Below are 15,948 nucleotides of genomic sequence, written 5' to 3' on the forward strand. Positions count from 1 at the left end.
TGTTTTTGTTGTTTAACGCATTCTTTAGTCTTAGACTTTATTCTAAAGCTGTTTTTATTATAGTCAGATATGGTGGAGTTAAATGTGTGGATACAAAATGGCAAATTTCTGACAAGTTATTAAAAACTTCTCATATCTTTCCAGATAATGATAGTAGGGCTGACTCTGAGGTTCCCTGATGGATGTGTTGCATTCTTTTCCGGACCCTAACTTTGCTGTGTCAGCCTGTTGAATTAAAGTGCTTTATTTATCTAATTTAAAAACTTGCATTAATGTGAAATTTTTAGAAGAAATTAGGACAGAGCTTTAGATTAGTTCAGAGATGAGATGTCAGGGGAGTATCTTGGTGGATTCTGAATTTTGTTTTGTTTTTAGGGCAGACAAATGTAATTACGAAAGTGTTCTAGGAATAGATTGTTTGCTATGATGATTTTTTGTTTTTTTTTCTTTTTCTGTTTGCTTGATTTTACAATTTACTTTGCCTCTCATTTTACACAAGCAAAGTAAAATGTCAGGCCTGTCTTAAACCTTCTTATGAAATTTAAGTTTTGACTGAGTGTTGCGATTCTTTTTGAAATTACAGGAGATATCCAGAGATACTGGATATTTTATCCAAATATTTTAAAATATCCAAATATTTTAAAACCGGGACTGCTAATTATATGATAGCTTCAGATTTGTTAAGGAAAACAGATGGCATTTATTGCTGTAATTTAATTGAGTAAGGCTTATGGTATTTATTTCATTACATGAATAATAAACTTCATTTGCTTACCATACCTAAGAAAATTTCTTTAAAAAAATTCGTTTTATAAATATACAACTAAAGAGAATTTTTTAAAGTGCTCATTGTCCTTCTTTGAAACTTCACGTTTCCATTTAGCTTCTAGTTTATGTGCATTTATTTTAAGATGTAATTCATCAGAAAAAGTGTCATTCATCATAGTGAACTTAAAAGGTGTGTGTGCATTTTTAAACAATTTCCAGAGTCCCTCATAATTGGCTTAACTATTTTAAATGTTGAGGCTATTAGATATATTTATTTCCCTATAGTTATACATTAAATTTGTTTTCAGTATTTGGCTAATATTTTTTCCTGCTATATTTTTCTGGTTTTTCTTTAGAGCAGATTTAAGATGACCTAATATTAGGAAAGATTTTCATGATTTTGATTCACAAAATCATAATCTGTTCTGCACACAAAAAAGCTGAAGTGTTGGACTATTGAAGTTTTTTTCCCCTTGGTTATTTATAGGAAAGCTATCGCATATTTAAAGTTTTAAGCATATTTTCCTCATTTAAGTAAGACAAAATATCTAAACACTTTGAATCTGTCAAATTTCCTTTTCCTTTTGTAGGAAAATTGTATTGAAATTAAAGTGGATACAGAAGTAATTTGAATAAGCTATCACATTTTATACTAAAAGTAGTTATAACTCTGTTGCATTCCTATCTTTAATCAGAAAGGGTATGGCTTGTCATGGTGTTACTGTTCCCTGGAGCATATTTTGAGTGATACAGTTTCTATTTGCATAGTTGCCTCAGTAATTGGTGATATTTATTGATGAAGGTTTGCTGTGCATTTGCACTTATAATCAAAAGTTGCATTTGTTAGTGTCAGATTTTCAAGTGTCAGGTATTAAAATAGGGAGATAATGTTGACATTAGCTGAATGATAAGTCTCAGTGAATGTATTAATTCGTGTACTTAGAACAAAAATATTGAGGAAGAAACAGACTTCTCTTTTTTAAACAAAATTACTTGTTAGAGTAACATTTTTCTAAATGAGGTAAAATTGTTTCAGTTATTAAACTAAAAAAAAATTTGATCTAGGTGTGGTATATGCCTTCTTGGTGCTAATGTAAACAAAGTAATAGTAAAAATACTTTGTGAATGTATGCACGTATGTTTTTTGAAAACTGAAGAAGCACTTTGACGTCTGAAGAGTTCATGGACTAGTTGTAGGAACCTTATGTAAAATAAATAGCAGCACACTGAAAGTATGATGCAGTTTTGCATATCTAGTTTCTGTCCACTGTGATCAAAATTATATGTATTACTGTAAAATACACCAAGGTGCTGGTTATTAAGGCTATTTGGATTTTTTTTTTTTAATACTGAAAAGGTCACACAGATTGTGATTATTGTGTTGTGTCCAAGAACTAAGGCTTACCATCTGTTACTCAAACATAGGGAAAAGTTAAGATAATCTACTGATATAAGTGGTCTTGACATTTCTGGTTTTGGAATCATCTATTAATTACAGTCTTTAAAGACTAATATCAAATTTTAAGCTTTTGCAAAAACAAAACCTAGTGGTTATGCCAGTGTTTATATTTTTCTACCAAAATGCAGAGATACTGGTTGAGAACTAAAGCTTATGTAATGGAAGTCTGGCTTTTAGTCATTTAGTTTTACAAGGTTATTTGGATATTTAAGTGGAAACATCATGTTTTAACTTGAGGTATTAAGTTATACAAGATTTCGGTATTTTTAAACTCTTAGTTTTCCTAGCAGTTGATACATAGGAATTCATTATTACAGAACTTAATCAGGAAACTGATTTAATATGTATTCCTTAAATATTTGCTTTAAAATATTTTTCAGGTTCTCTGCTTTCTTGTACAACTCACGTCTTATCTTTCTGCTAGTAAATGAGTTTTCTGCCTTTAAAATTTTGCTGTTGCCTTTGAGCCATTACATAAGGTGTTTCTATAACTTAATTCCTTTTCACCCCTAAGAACTTGGTCTTGCCAAGTTGCAAAGAAGTCTTTAAAACTGCATGTTGGGCATAATAAGATCTGATTAGTTTTAATCTACTTTGTTTTATTTATTATATTGACTTTGCTTTTTTATTGAGAAGTTTGTCGTCATGACAAATGATTAATGTGACCTGGTATAATATATCAGTTTAGGTAGGATTTTGGATTTATGTTCCCACATCCAACTTTGTGATTAGGGCCTCTTTTTTTGTGTGTAAGAAACATCTTGCCAATTTCAAATTCATGTCTGATGAAAGTAGATAGTTTTACCAGCATCAGTTTATAGAATTTGTTCAGGTCTGCACTGTAGGCCATGGAAAGAATGGTGCCTTTTTGGACAGACAGATAATGTGTGCATAAATTTCCTCTCTAACATTGTGAGGCGGCACACATTAGGTGAGATTTTTGTCCAGGTACTAAGTTGTTACCTGTTTTGTTTACTGAATAGTATTTAAAGGGTGTGTGTAAGGTGTTAAGAGTTCCTTTCTCTTTTTTTTTTTTTTTAAATGTTTTTTTTTATTTTTGAGACAGAGGGACACAGAGCATGAGTGGGGGGAGAGGCAGAGAGAGAGAGAGAGAGAGAGAGAGAGGGAGAGAGAGAGAATCTGAAATAGGCTCCAGGCTCTGAGCTGTCAGCACAGAGCCCAGTGCGGGGCTCGAACCCGCGAACCGTGCAATCATGACCTGAGCCGAAGTCGGACGCTTAACCAACTGAGCCACCCAGGCGCTCCATCCTTTCTTTTATTTTTGTCTTTCTGTGTATTGAACTTCATGTTTTTAAAAAGTTTATTGGTTGACAGAGTTGATTCCTTAGTTTTTGCTTTCATGTTTCAGCTTATTTTCCAAGATTATTAGTATGTTCTCCTTTGAATATGAAGATTCCACAACTAATTATGATCAGTAATTGGGCATTTTTCCCCCAATCGTAATAATTAGATTTATACTAAAATGATAATGCTTCAGGAACAAGCATTTAAGGGTAGCTGATGAAAATTAAAAGTATTACCTGTTCAATGTAGGCTTGCTCTCATATTTTTTAGTATATTTAAAAATTGCATATTATTAAAATTTAAAATACGAATTTTCACTTGTAATTTCAGTATATGTAATTTCAGGGTTTTTTTTGGTAATCCACATATTCAAGTGATTATAAAGTTCATATAATGATAAAAATACCCTCAGTGGGAAGTGAATATTTTTCAATATTACAACAAGACGGTTATCATAAAGTCAGTGATAGGAGTCTTCCTAACGTAGTAATGAATGCCAGTATGTGTGCCTTCGTGTTTTAAAATCTACATGTATTTCTGGCTTATATTGTTTTTATCCAGGATTAAAATACTGCAGTTAGGCAAAACTATTTTTGCCAATTGGAAGAAAAAAAAGAAAAAAGAAAGCAAGTCCTTTCCAAATGATTTCCTGGCTTAGACATAAAATAAAAAGACATGATTTTATTATATTAAAGCCAAATATAAGATGAAGCAGTCTAGCTACACACTTGCTTGGAGCTGGTGTGTGTAGTAGTTTCTGAATATTAGGAAATTAGTGCGTGGTTGTATCTAAAAGATCAATACAGTTGGAAATGTTGGAATCTTTTTTTTTTTTTTAATGCAGTTTACTACTCTTGAGTAATTTGCACTAAATATTACTACATCCCTGGTCATCTTCCATATCTTACCTGTTTGTCTTTTTTTCTGTAAAAGTTAATAGCCTTTTGTCGTTTTGCATAACTGTATAGAGTAGCCCAAACCTAGTGGTTTTATCTGTGGTACAATAAGTGATAAAAGCATGGCTTTTATAATAGAGTGAATTACAGAAGTAACATTAAGTCTAGTAGTGAATACAAAATTTATAGCATTATAGATACTCTTTTCAGCATAGTAATGGTGGATCAGTGTTACAATTTTAACTTTTCTAATTTTTCATGTTATTTATTATGATTTTGCTGTAGAAAATTAGAGTTAGCTTTGGCTTAGTTTGGGTATATAATGCTGACAAGTATGTCTAGTGCATTTTGTTGACCTAATGATCTTTTTGAAAGTTGTTATGTAAGTTATAACCGTATTTTATTTGATTTGTCATTGGTAGTCAGTCTTGGATGTTTGTTAGTGGAAGCAAAACCATAGAGCGGGGGTAGGGTGTGCGTGTGTGTATTTTAACAGCAGCAGAGTTCTGAAACAGGAAATCAGTCTTATCGTATTCATCCAGAGACCTAGGAAGAAGGTAATTGTTTCTCATACTCGTTAAAACCAGTTAGTTGGGCAACTTAAATTTTTAGAGGTTCACAGATGTAGGCTTGAACAGTTGTAGATACATTATTTCATAACAACTCTGAAGAAAAATTGATTAAATTCGTTGAGGGGACTAATCCAGCTAATACACTAAAAAATTGTACTTTGGATTTTAGAGTATTGCTCGCATTATCAGTGACTTGATAAGATACTTTCCGTGGTTCTGATTTGCTTAAATTTAAATAAAGTTCAGAGTTCCTTGATTGTTCCTTTAAAAAGTTTTTAAAAACTGTGTGTAATCTTAATCTTAAATTTAAACAGTAGGAAAAATAGTTAATTCTGTGTCAGGTGTATGTCCCTGGAAATTGTCTTTCCCTCTTTGTTAATGTACATATGCTCATAATTACATACATATGTATTCACAAAGTAATTTTTATTTGTCATTTTTAAAGCTATATATATAGGTAATATTTCATCAGGTTAAATACCACATTTTGCTTACTGTACTATGTTAAGGTTATTTCCATTTTTTTCTTTTATAAACAGCATTATTGTGAATATTGTGAAAAGTATAGTCTACTTTTTTGTTTGTTTTCGGGTGTCCACTATAAAAGGGAAGAGTGTTTCATAGCTCTTTGTTACAGATTGTAGATTTCTTGTCAAATGAACCAATGTATAGTGTTGCTACTAAGTAGAAGACTTACTAACATTCTTGATGTTACCTTTGAAGAATGTGATGTTTTTATTTAGAAAGTGAGATCTAGGGGCACCTGGCTGGCTCAGTCTGAAGAGCATGCAACTCTTCATCACAGGGTTGTGAGTTCGAGCCCCACGTTGGGCATGGAGCCTACTTAAAAAAAGATTTTAAAAAAATTTAGAAAGGGAGGTCTACACTTCATTTCAAAGCAAAAATACGTGTAAACTTTTCAGTCAAGACAAGTTGGTATAATATAACAACACGAGAGAAAGTTGTGAGGTTCTAATTGTTTGGAGGAGTAGAAAACTCCAGTAGAGTTCATAAATTACTTGGCAGTCAGTCTTCCTTTCTGGTTTGGCACTGTGGGCAGTTAATTTAGAAGTGTTAAAAGGAACCTAAAATTTATGCTAAAGTGAATTGAAGTGAATGTATTGGAATTCTTTCTTTTATAATTTGTTTATAAAAACACCATATTGAGTTGCCTGCTAATGAGACATTAAAACTAAAATTAACAGGACTTTTCTAACCCATGCAAACCTCAAATAATAACTTCTTGCTACAATTGTAGAGCCCTTTTCAGTTTATAGATTTAAAGATGTGTCTAGATACCTCATTTGATCTTGAAACAACCAGTGAAGAAGTTACAGCAGGTATTATCATTATTTTGCAGAAAAAAAGACACAAAAAATATTTGAGGCCCAGAGATTTAGTAATTTACCTCAAGTCATAGGTTTTTAAATTGCAAAGCTGAGAACGGAACTCTGGTCTTCTGTATTAAATGACAATATGGATTAAGTGCTCTCGTGCAGGGCCTGGCACCTAGTAAATATTTAAATGTTCCTGTGTCCTGTGTGGTTCTGACCAATACTTCTTTATTCATAAAATACCCATCATTGGGAGCATTCTTTCCATTATATTGCTGTAGTTCAAGCTTTGGTACTTTAGAAAATAAGATTTTAGGCTGTGTTAGTTTGGTCTGTACCAAACTGTATACCAGGAATGATTATATGCTTTGTATGTTGGGACAAATTGTTCTCAAATAATGAACAATTAGCACTTTATCAACTGGAAAATTCAAGGAAGTCCTATTTCTGCTTTCCTACCCATATGAGCCTTCAATTTAGAAACCAGATACAAACATTTTACACATTTAATAGGAAAAAAACAAAATGTAGTAAGAAATATGAAATGTTTCATTAAATGAAAAACTCTTACAAGTCTATGAGAGTGGCAGTTATTTAAAGCATAATTTGATTAGTAAAGTTGATAAGACAGATATAACTGGGATACGCGTGGAAACTATTTGTTACATTTAAACTTGTTAAAATTTGTTGAAACAAACATGTAGACCTGATGTAGCTTATGAATCAGTGGCTGAATTTTTTTTCCTCTCACCTGATCCTTAAGCATCCGTTAGTTGAAAGCCCTGACAAAAAGCAGGGAAAAAACTCCAGAAATTCCTGGAAAGGAAACTTAAATGGTGAAGTCCTGGTATCTGCTAACTTGCTTTCAATTCTCCTTTTTAGTCTGACTATTTATTCCTTCACTCCTGTTGCCGGCTTAGCTCAGTGTTCTCTTGTGAGCCAGGCCCCTTCAGATTTGCTTTCGACACTTTTTGATCACTACCTCTGTGAATCTGTATGTCATTTTCCATGTGCCAGCCAGTCATGTTCCGTGTATGTTATGGCTTCATTTTGTCAACTTTCAGCCAGTTAGAATTTTAAAGTAGCTTATATGTGATCGGTGGAAATAAAATATTTCCCTAAAATAATTATGGCAGGAAAAAAGTGTTACTGGTTTGAATACTACTACTCTACTAGTTTTTTAGTTTATAAGTTGTTTAGGGATAAGTAGATTTATATATTATGTTGAATACTACAAAGAAACTTCAGAACTTTCTTTTCTTTTTTTTTTTTTTTTAATTTTTTTTTTCAACGTTTATTTATTTTTGGGACAGAGAGAGACAGAGCATGAACGGGCGAGGGGCAGAGAGAGAGGGAGACACAGAATCGGAAACAGGCTCCAGGCTCTGAGCCATCAGCCCAGAGCCCGACGCGGGGCTCGAACTCACGGACCGCGGGATCGTGACCCGGCTGGAGTCGGACGCTTAACCAACTGCACCACCCAGGCGCCCCCAGAACTTTATTTTCAATAATTATACTTAAGTTAAGATTCAGTCTACCTTCAGGAACACACTCATAAAATAAGGTTTAAGGAGCTATTTTTGGTTATTATCCTCTATTTGAAAATTCTTAAATTTGTAAAATAAACCCCATTAATTTAGGTTCAAGTAAAATTTTGAGAAGGTAGGTATGAAATCTCAACTCACAAGTTGTTTTCTAAAAGGTGTTTTGTTAACTAGGTGTAACTTAGCATATACTTTTAGTGTTTTAAGTCATGATTGGATACTTAGAACAACCAGTAAAAATTTATTTAGCTCATATAGTAGCCATGTTATTTTATAGCATGTCAGTGAATGTTATTGGTGAAACGGACTTCTGTGGACAGGTGTTAGGACTTAATTACCTTTTTTTTTTAATGTTTATATGTGCTACTTTTTTTTTTAATTTTTTAAAATGTTTATTTATTTTTTTTGAGAGACAGAAAGAGACAGAGCACGAGTGGGGAAGGAGCAGAGACAGAGGGAGACACAGAATCCGAAGCAGGTTCCAGGCTCTGAGCTGTCAGCACCGAGCCCGATGCGGGGCTCAAACTCAGGAACCTTGAGATCATGACCTGAGCCGAAGTCAGTGCTTAACCGACTGAGCCACCCAGGCGCCCCTTAATTAACATTTAATTTTTTTCTTTCATTCAGTTTTCTGTGGTGTGAGATGGGATTGTTGTAGCACTTGAATCAAGACTGTCCAAATATGGTCTATGTAATTATCAAAACAGCAATGAGTCCCTTAAGATCTTGTATTTTATTGTATGTAAATTATACCTTAATTAAAACAAATGGAACACATTTGCTCAAAGGTTGGGCCAAAGGAGACTGTCTGCTGTATGTCATGCATGTCATCTACAGATCTCCTGTAGCAGTGGTGGCTCTCGTGGCTCTCCAGCTTAGGCGAGCGAAACACCAAGTACCAGGCGTGTACGTGTGCATTTCTTCTGCCTCCTTGCTTCCTGCACGTGGCCACTGATAATGGGGAAAGAAGGCTTTTGTTTTTCCTTTGGGGAATTTGGGAATATTTTACATTTGTTCTGTTTCTTTTTTTTTTAAAGTTTATTTCAGACAGAGAGAGGGAGGGAGGAAGAGAGAGAAAGGAGAGAGAGGAGAGAGACACAGAGGATCTGAAGCGGGCTCTGCGTCATCATCCCAGAACCCGTTGTGGGGCTTGAGCTCAAGAACCGTGAGATCATGACCTGAACCGAAGTCAGATGCTTAACTGACTGAGCCACCCAGGTGCTCATGATACTGTCAAGTGATATTGTCAAGATTTCAAAGAGTTAAGGTTTCTGTTAGGCTTTGGTGCTCTTGAGAAGGATTAGGCTATTCAGTAAGTCAGTGTCATTGGAAAAAAAAAAAAACACCCAAATAGTTACGGTGACCTCCTGTGGTCTAGGTGGGTGCCATTTAGTTGTTAGACAACTGCCACTGTGTTCTGGTCATTTTTTTTTTTTTTTAAAGAACTTTATTTATTTTTGAGACAGAGAGAGACAGAGCATGAACAGGGGAGGGTCAGAGAGAGGGAGACACGGAATCTGAAACAGGCTCCAGGCTCCGAGCTGTCAGCACAGAGCCCGACGTGGGGCTCGAACTCACGGACCGCGAGATCATGACCTGAGCTGAAGTCGGCCGCTTAACCGACTGAGTCACCCAGGCGCCCCACGTTCTGGTCATTTTTTAAATATATTCACGCATTTATTCCTTAGAACAACCCTGTATGATGAGTATTTTCACCAGTCCCATTTTTCATAGGAAACTGAGGATATGGAACTTGCAAAGGATGTACCTGAAGCTAGAGTTCAAGTCCAGACAGTTTGGCTCTAGAGCAAACGTTCGCAGCCATGGCGCCATACCGCCTGCGAGTGGATCACTAGATGGCAAAAATATTTGGCTGTCTTTAGTGACCTAGTTAGTATAATTCTTTATGTTCGGCATTTGTAAGTCATTAGATCAGAATTTCATATTAAACCCTCTACTACTTGTTTAAGAGTATATCCAGTAAGTTTAGGTTAAGGCTATTCTGTATTAAAAATCATACATTATTTTTTCTCACTTATATTTATTTGGTTTAAATTGTCTAAAAAGGTATGTCAGAAATTTAGACATACTGGTAAGCATAAAAGTCATATTAGAGGTTTATTGGTATAAGTCTTGGCATAAGAAATACTTGCTTCAAAATTCAGCACTCCTTATTGCTGACATTCAGTATTGGAAATGCCAGTGATTTTTTGTATTATCTTTTAGAAGTTTTAACATTTGGTTAGTAAAATTCACTTTCATTTGAACCTGCTTCGTTTGTAAATTTTTTGTTATTGATTTGGAAATATATAAAAAAACATTTTAATCCTCTTTTGTGAGGCAGCGTGGTATAAAAAGCCTGGGCTTTGGGTTATGCACTTAACAGGTTTGAATCATAACTTAGTACATATTGGCTGTGGAACCTTGCACAAATTACTCAGTCTTTTTGACCTTCGATTTTATCATTTATGAAATGGTAATATTACTCAGTAGGATAGTTAGGATTACATGGGAATGTATTTCCCATACCGTGGCACATGTTCTCTGCCTCGTTCTAACTTCTGATGGATGCCAAAGTCTTGGGTAAAATCTCAAACTGTGAAAAAGGAAGGTGAGCATTTGAGGAAAAGGAAACCTTGAAAAGACCGAGTTCCTAGATTCTGTGTAAAGAAAGTATTGGATTGTTGCTCTGCAAAAGACCCCCACGTTATTTCTGGCCTCTGACTCCTTATGTGTGGTTAAATTGAACTCCCTGCTGACAGCATCCTTAAAACTAGACCTAATCTTCTGTCCTGGTGCTTTCTCCATAGAGCTTTGTGTGCGAGCCACATGGGACTGCTGGCTTTTTCCAAATGTTTTATGTATTCCCATAACCCTGTCCTGTACTCTGCTTGGAATGTTATAATCACTGTTGTTTGTTCTTCTGTCTGCTGATGCCTGACTGCTTAAGGATTATCTAACATATCGCCTACTTTGTGAAGCTTTATCCGTGCCCTTACAGAATTTATCCTGCTCTCTTTTTCTCTTAAAATATCTTGATCTTGTATTCAGTAGAGCCTGAGGCACGGTTGCACGTCTGTGTGTCTGTCTTCCCTGATAGAACAGGAACTCTCTCAATGCAGTAGGCTTTGCTTACTTAGCGTTTCATTTTCAGTGCCCCTTCCGTAGAATGTTCAATTTGTGTTCGGATAAGTGATTGAAAGAGGGGGCCAATTGAGTTTACTTTAATGAGTATGTAATATCCCCATTTATGTATTGTCATAGATAAATAGTTTTTTAAAGTAAGTTAAATCCTTTGCAACCTTATTTTCTTTATTAGTTAGTATTCATAGTGTACGGATAAATTTGAGTTTAGTCCTGGTAAAAATGACTGCATTTCAAGGGCCTTTGTATTACTGTGCTCTTCTGTAAGGCTAAAAATCTTCCTAGCGTTTTCACTGAAATTAAGAATTCAGTTAGGAAGTTTGTTAGTAGCAGTCATTATTATTTCTTTGAATAAAACATATTTCTCTGTTGTATTGCTCAGAAAAACTTGGGTGATTTCTCTCTCTCTCTTTTTTTTTTTTTTTTAATGTTTATTTATTTTTGAGAGACAGAGACAGATCGTGAGCAGGGGAGGAGCAGAGAGAGAGGGAGACACAGAATCAGAAGCAGGCTCCAGGCTCCGCACAGGGCCTGACGCGGGGCTCGAACTCACAAACGGTGAGATCGTGACCTGAGCCGAAGTCGAACCCTCAACTGACGGAGCCACCCAGGCGATCCTTGGGTGATTTCAATTTATATTTTTGACTGACATATATTTATAATTTTTAAGGTAGGAATTCTGGGCTGGCGGCAGCTGCCACTGCTCTGGGGCCTTACTGCTCCCTCATGTTGTTTTCCAAGTGTTATTTCTCATTTTCTACGTGTTGGTGCTCCCAAGACAGAGTTACAAAGTAAAGATTATTTACTTTAAGGAATTACACTGCTGTAGACTTGATTTGAGCCTCCATTCTCTTATTTTTCTCATGAATGGGTATAACAGCCTCAACCATTTCGATAATTGAACGTAGCTGCTTTTTTTAAACATTTTTATTTATTTTGAGAGAGAGAGCACGAGTAGGGGAGGGGCAGAGAGAGAGAGGGAAAGAGAGAATCCGAAGCAGGCTCTGCGCTGCTCAGCTTAACTGACTGAGCCACCCAGGCTTCCCAAACATAGCTCTTTGAATTGAGCTACATTTTTAGGTGGGACTACTTTCTTATGTGAGAATAACAGATGACAGCTGATATGTGTAATGTTAAAAATGATAATCCTAGTAGTTTTGGAACCTTTCCAGTAAAGAACCCTTTGAGGTTGGGGTGAATTTATGAATTCTTAAAGTAACAAAAATTGCCACATAGTAAATGCTATTTAAGTGTTAGATACTTTTATCATTATATATATATGTGTGTGTGTGTGCATATATATGTGTGTATACATATATGTTTTTGGGCAGAAACTCAGCATTTTTTTTTTTTTTTTTTTAGCTACACAGCTGAAACTGAGTCACGCAGGACAAGACAATATTTTGTCATGACGCTTAGTAAATAGACTTAGAGATAATTATAATCTTTTATAGAAATAGTATAGGTGCATTGTACCAAAAGTAGAAAATATAAAACAAAAATGAGAAAAATATATATTTCTACCACCCAGAGATGATTACTTTTAGTACCTTAGTTTGTAAATCTTTTTGTCTACATGTGTCTATATGGATATATATGCATTATTATGCCAACATGACGTAATGCTATATGTTCTCTTTTGAAACCTTTATTTCAGTCAATAATAATAATACTGTCTACTTTTCCATTTCAGTAAACTTTCATCTTATCTAATGCCCAGATGATATTCATATTTCTCTAGTTAGCTCAAAAATGTTCTTTATGGCTGGTTTGCCTAGAACAATATCCAGAACAGCATTGTACGTGTGAACTTGGCTCTTAGAACCCTTAAGTCTTTTTAAATCAAGGAGAGCTACCTGTCCCTCCCCTCCTCACCTTTAATTTTTTTTTTCAACGTTTTTTATTTTATTTTTGGGACAGAGAGAGACAGAGCATGAACGGGGGAGGGGCAGAGAGAGAGGGAGACACAGAATCGAAAACAGGCTCCAGGCTCCGAGCCATCAGCCCAGAGCCTGACGCGGGGCTCGAACTCACCGACCGCGAGATCGTGACCTGGCTGAAGTCGGACGCTTAACCGACTGCGCCACCCAGGCGCCCCCCCTCCTTACCTTTAAAAACAAGGCATTTGAGGGGCGCCTGGGTGGCTCAGTTGGTTAAGCGTCCGACTTCGGCTCAGGTCATGATCTCACAGTTCGTGAGTTTGAGCCCCACATCGGTTCTGTGCTGACAGCTCAGAGCCTGGAGCCTGCTTTGGATTCTGTGTCTCCCGCTGTCTCTTCCCCTCCCCTGCTTATGTTCGGTCTCTGTCTGTCAAAAATAAATAAACGTTCAAAAAATAAAAAGGCATTTGAGCAGAGACTGGGTCAGGTGCTGTAGACCTTTTTAATTTATCCAGTTTATTCTCTGATAATGTCAGTTAGCTTGGTTTTTCTGTCTCTTTGTAAATGAATAGTTATATCTAAATGCTTGGTGGGTTCTCAGGTTGAATATAGCTTGACTATCATAGATGATGCTATGTCCTTCATATTGTATCACATCAAAAGTTATACGATCTCCACTTGATGATGCTGAGATTGACCAGTGAAATTGGGTGGTGGCAGTCTCTTCTGCCCATTGTTCAATTATGTTTGTTTCCTTACATTAGAAAGTATTTTGTGTGGCATTACTTTGACTGTAAGAAAGTTCAGTTCTTTTCTTATTACTTAAAATTTTTTTTAATGTTTATTTTTGAGAGGTAGAGTTGAGTGGGGGAGGGGCAGAGACAGGGAGACACAGAATCAGAAGCAGGCTCCAGGCTCTGAGCTGTCAGCACAGAGCCCACATGGGGCTCGAACTCGTGATCCGTGAGATCATGACTTGAGCTGCAGTCAGATGCTTAACCGACTGAGCCACCCAGGTGTTCCAGAAAGTCCAGTTCTTCATCATCAACTCACTTACTGCTTTAGAACCGGTTGTTGATCCTTGCCTAATCAATAATTTTATTAGGGTTTGCAAAATATGATTTTCAAAGTTCTGTTCTCTTGTGTTTTTCTGTAAAGTGTATCTTTGTCATATGAATTGGGGCTATTTGATTGCCCTGAAATATAGTACCTCCAGGAAAAGTTGCATAAATACTTAATCCGCCCCCCTCATTAGCTATTTTCAAAGTAAAGAAAGAACCATTCTGATAGCCGCTTCAAATAAATGAAAAAGAGATTTTCTTTTTTTCTTTTGAACATCTTTATAGGCTCAAGGTTTTAATTTTATTTAGGGTGTTTTAATTTACTAGCGTTTAAATTTTTTCTTTGATGCTCAGATTGTTACAGTTTTAGTTGTTGGGATGTCCTTCATGTGAGCCTTTATGTCTGCTGTAGACCATTAGTCTCTGTACACCTTCCATGTTCTCTGGCACAGAAAGGAATCCCAGGCTCACCTTGAACCTTCTTGTCCCACCCCTGGCATCAGCTGTTGTTGCAAGGAGTTTAGTACCTTTTAATGTATTATGATATTAGAGATGAAATCTGGGTTTTAGGATTGTTTACTTTTGCTAAGGTAACATGCTTTTAGGCCACTTCAGTGAAAAGACCTAGAGAACATAGATTTTAATGTGAGTTCGTATTTAATTAATGTTTTTACTTTGATTTTTGATTTTTTTATTTAAAAAAAATTTTAATGTTTATTTTTGAGAGCAAACAAGAGAGAGAGAGAGAGAGAGAGAGAGAGAGAATGTGGGGGAGGGGCAGAGAGAGAGAGAGAGAGAGAGAGAGAGAGAGCGCGAGCGAGCAAGGGAAACAAGGTGCTCGAATTCAGGAACCATGAAATCATGACCTGAGCTGAAGTCCAGAGTCAGACACCTAGCTGACTGAGCCACCCAGGTACCCCGTTGACTTCTTGATTTTATAATGGTATCTCTTTTATGTCTGTCATCATGAATCTGAAAATCATTAGCAAAATTTTATTTTTTTCCCTACAATATAAAGAAAAAAAGCTTGAGGATATCCATACTGGTATTAGTAAAAACGAACTCTCAGAAGAAGTTTAAAATTTTTTTTCTAGTTGTTTTTGTTCTTATAGTGTGCTTCCTAACAAGAAGTACGGTAAAATTGTTGCACTGTCCAGATGAAATCATTTCTCCTGGTCATCAATTTGATCTTTAGTCAGGTTTGTTGTTGCTGTTTTTAGTGTATGCTTCTCCCCTTTCCCTTCCCCCTTCCTTCTCTATGAAGCAAACATTTGTATTAGTTTCTCGGTTATGTGTGTGTGTGTGTGTGTGTGTGTGTGTGTGTGTGTGTGTGTGTGTGTGGTGTGCACATGTGCATTGGAAAGTTCAAATTCAAGCAAATACATGTGTAAATGTTATTTCATCCAAACAGTAAATATTTTTTCATATAAAAGGTAGTATACTGTATATGTTGTGCTTCTTTTTTCTTAAAATATTTGTTAGGTCTGTTCAATCAGTGTGTGGCAAAACTATGGATAAAACCTTTTAAAAATTCTGATACTAAAATAAAAGCTTTTAGTAATTCGATAATTATTTTTGGATTGAAAATAATACTGAGATCAACTCAATAATGTGAATGTGGCGGAAAGTGAAGGAAAAAAGATCTAGAAAAGGGCACTGGCTTTGATGAATTTTGAATTGTATTTGAAAAATGAATGGGTCCAGAAGTAGACAGAACACTTTAGGGATGGTTTTGAAGAGAGGCTTGAGGCAGATGAGCTTGGCTGTTTTGGAAGGTCCATGTCAGAAAATTAAGAGATTAAACAGATGGACAGTGGATCTCAAGAAGAAATTAGTGCTGGTATGATCCAAAGTACGTAGAAATGGAGAGAGTGTGTGTGTGTGTTTTAATGCTTCTGGAGTGCAGAAGTTTTTATTGCCAAATATAGTGTGTGACATAAGTGAATAGAATGGCATGCTAAATGTTGATTACCTTGATGGAAAGG

General features: G+C 35.7%; 1 protein-coding gene across 1 annotated transcript in view; it reads left to right on the forward strand.

Annotated features, from left to right (window-relative positions):
- PTEN (phosphatase and tensin homolog) overlaps positions 1-15,948 on the forward strand; it is a 93,733-nt gene that overhangs the window by 9,538 nt on the left and 68,247 nt on the right. The gene's annotated exons all lie outside the window — the stretch shown is intronic.

This window comes from Felis catus, chromosome D2, assembly GCF_018350175.1.
Source record: "Felis catus isolate Fca126 chromosome D2, F.catus_Fca126_mat1.0, whole genome shotgun sequence".
Taxonomy (NCBI): domain Eukaryota; kingdom Metazoa; phylum Chordata; class Mammalia; order Carnivora; family Felidae; genus Felis; species Felis catus.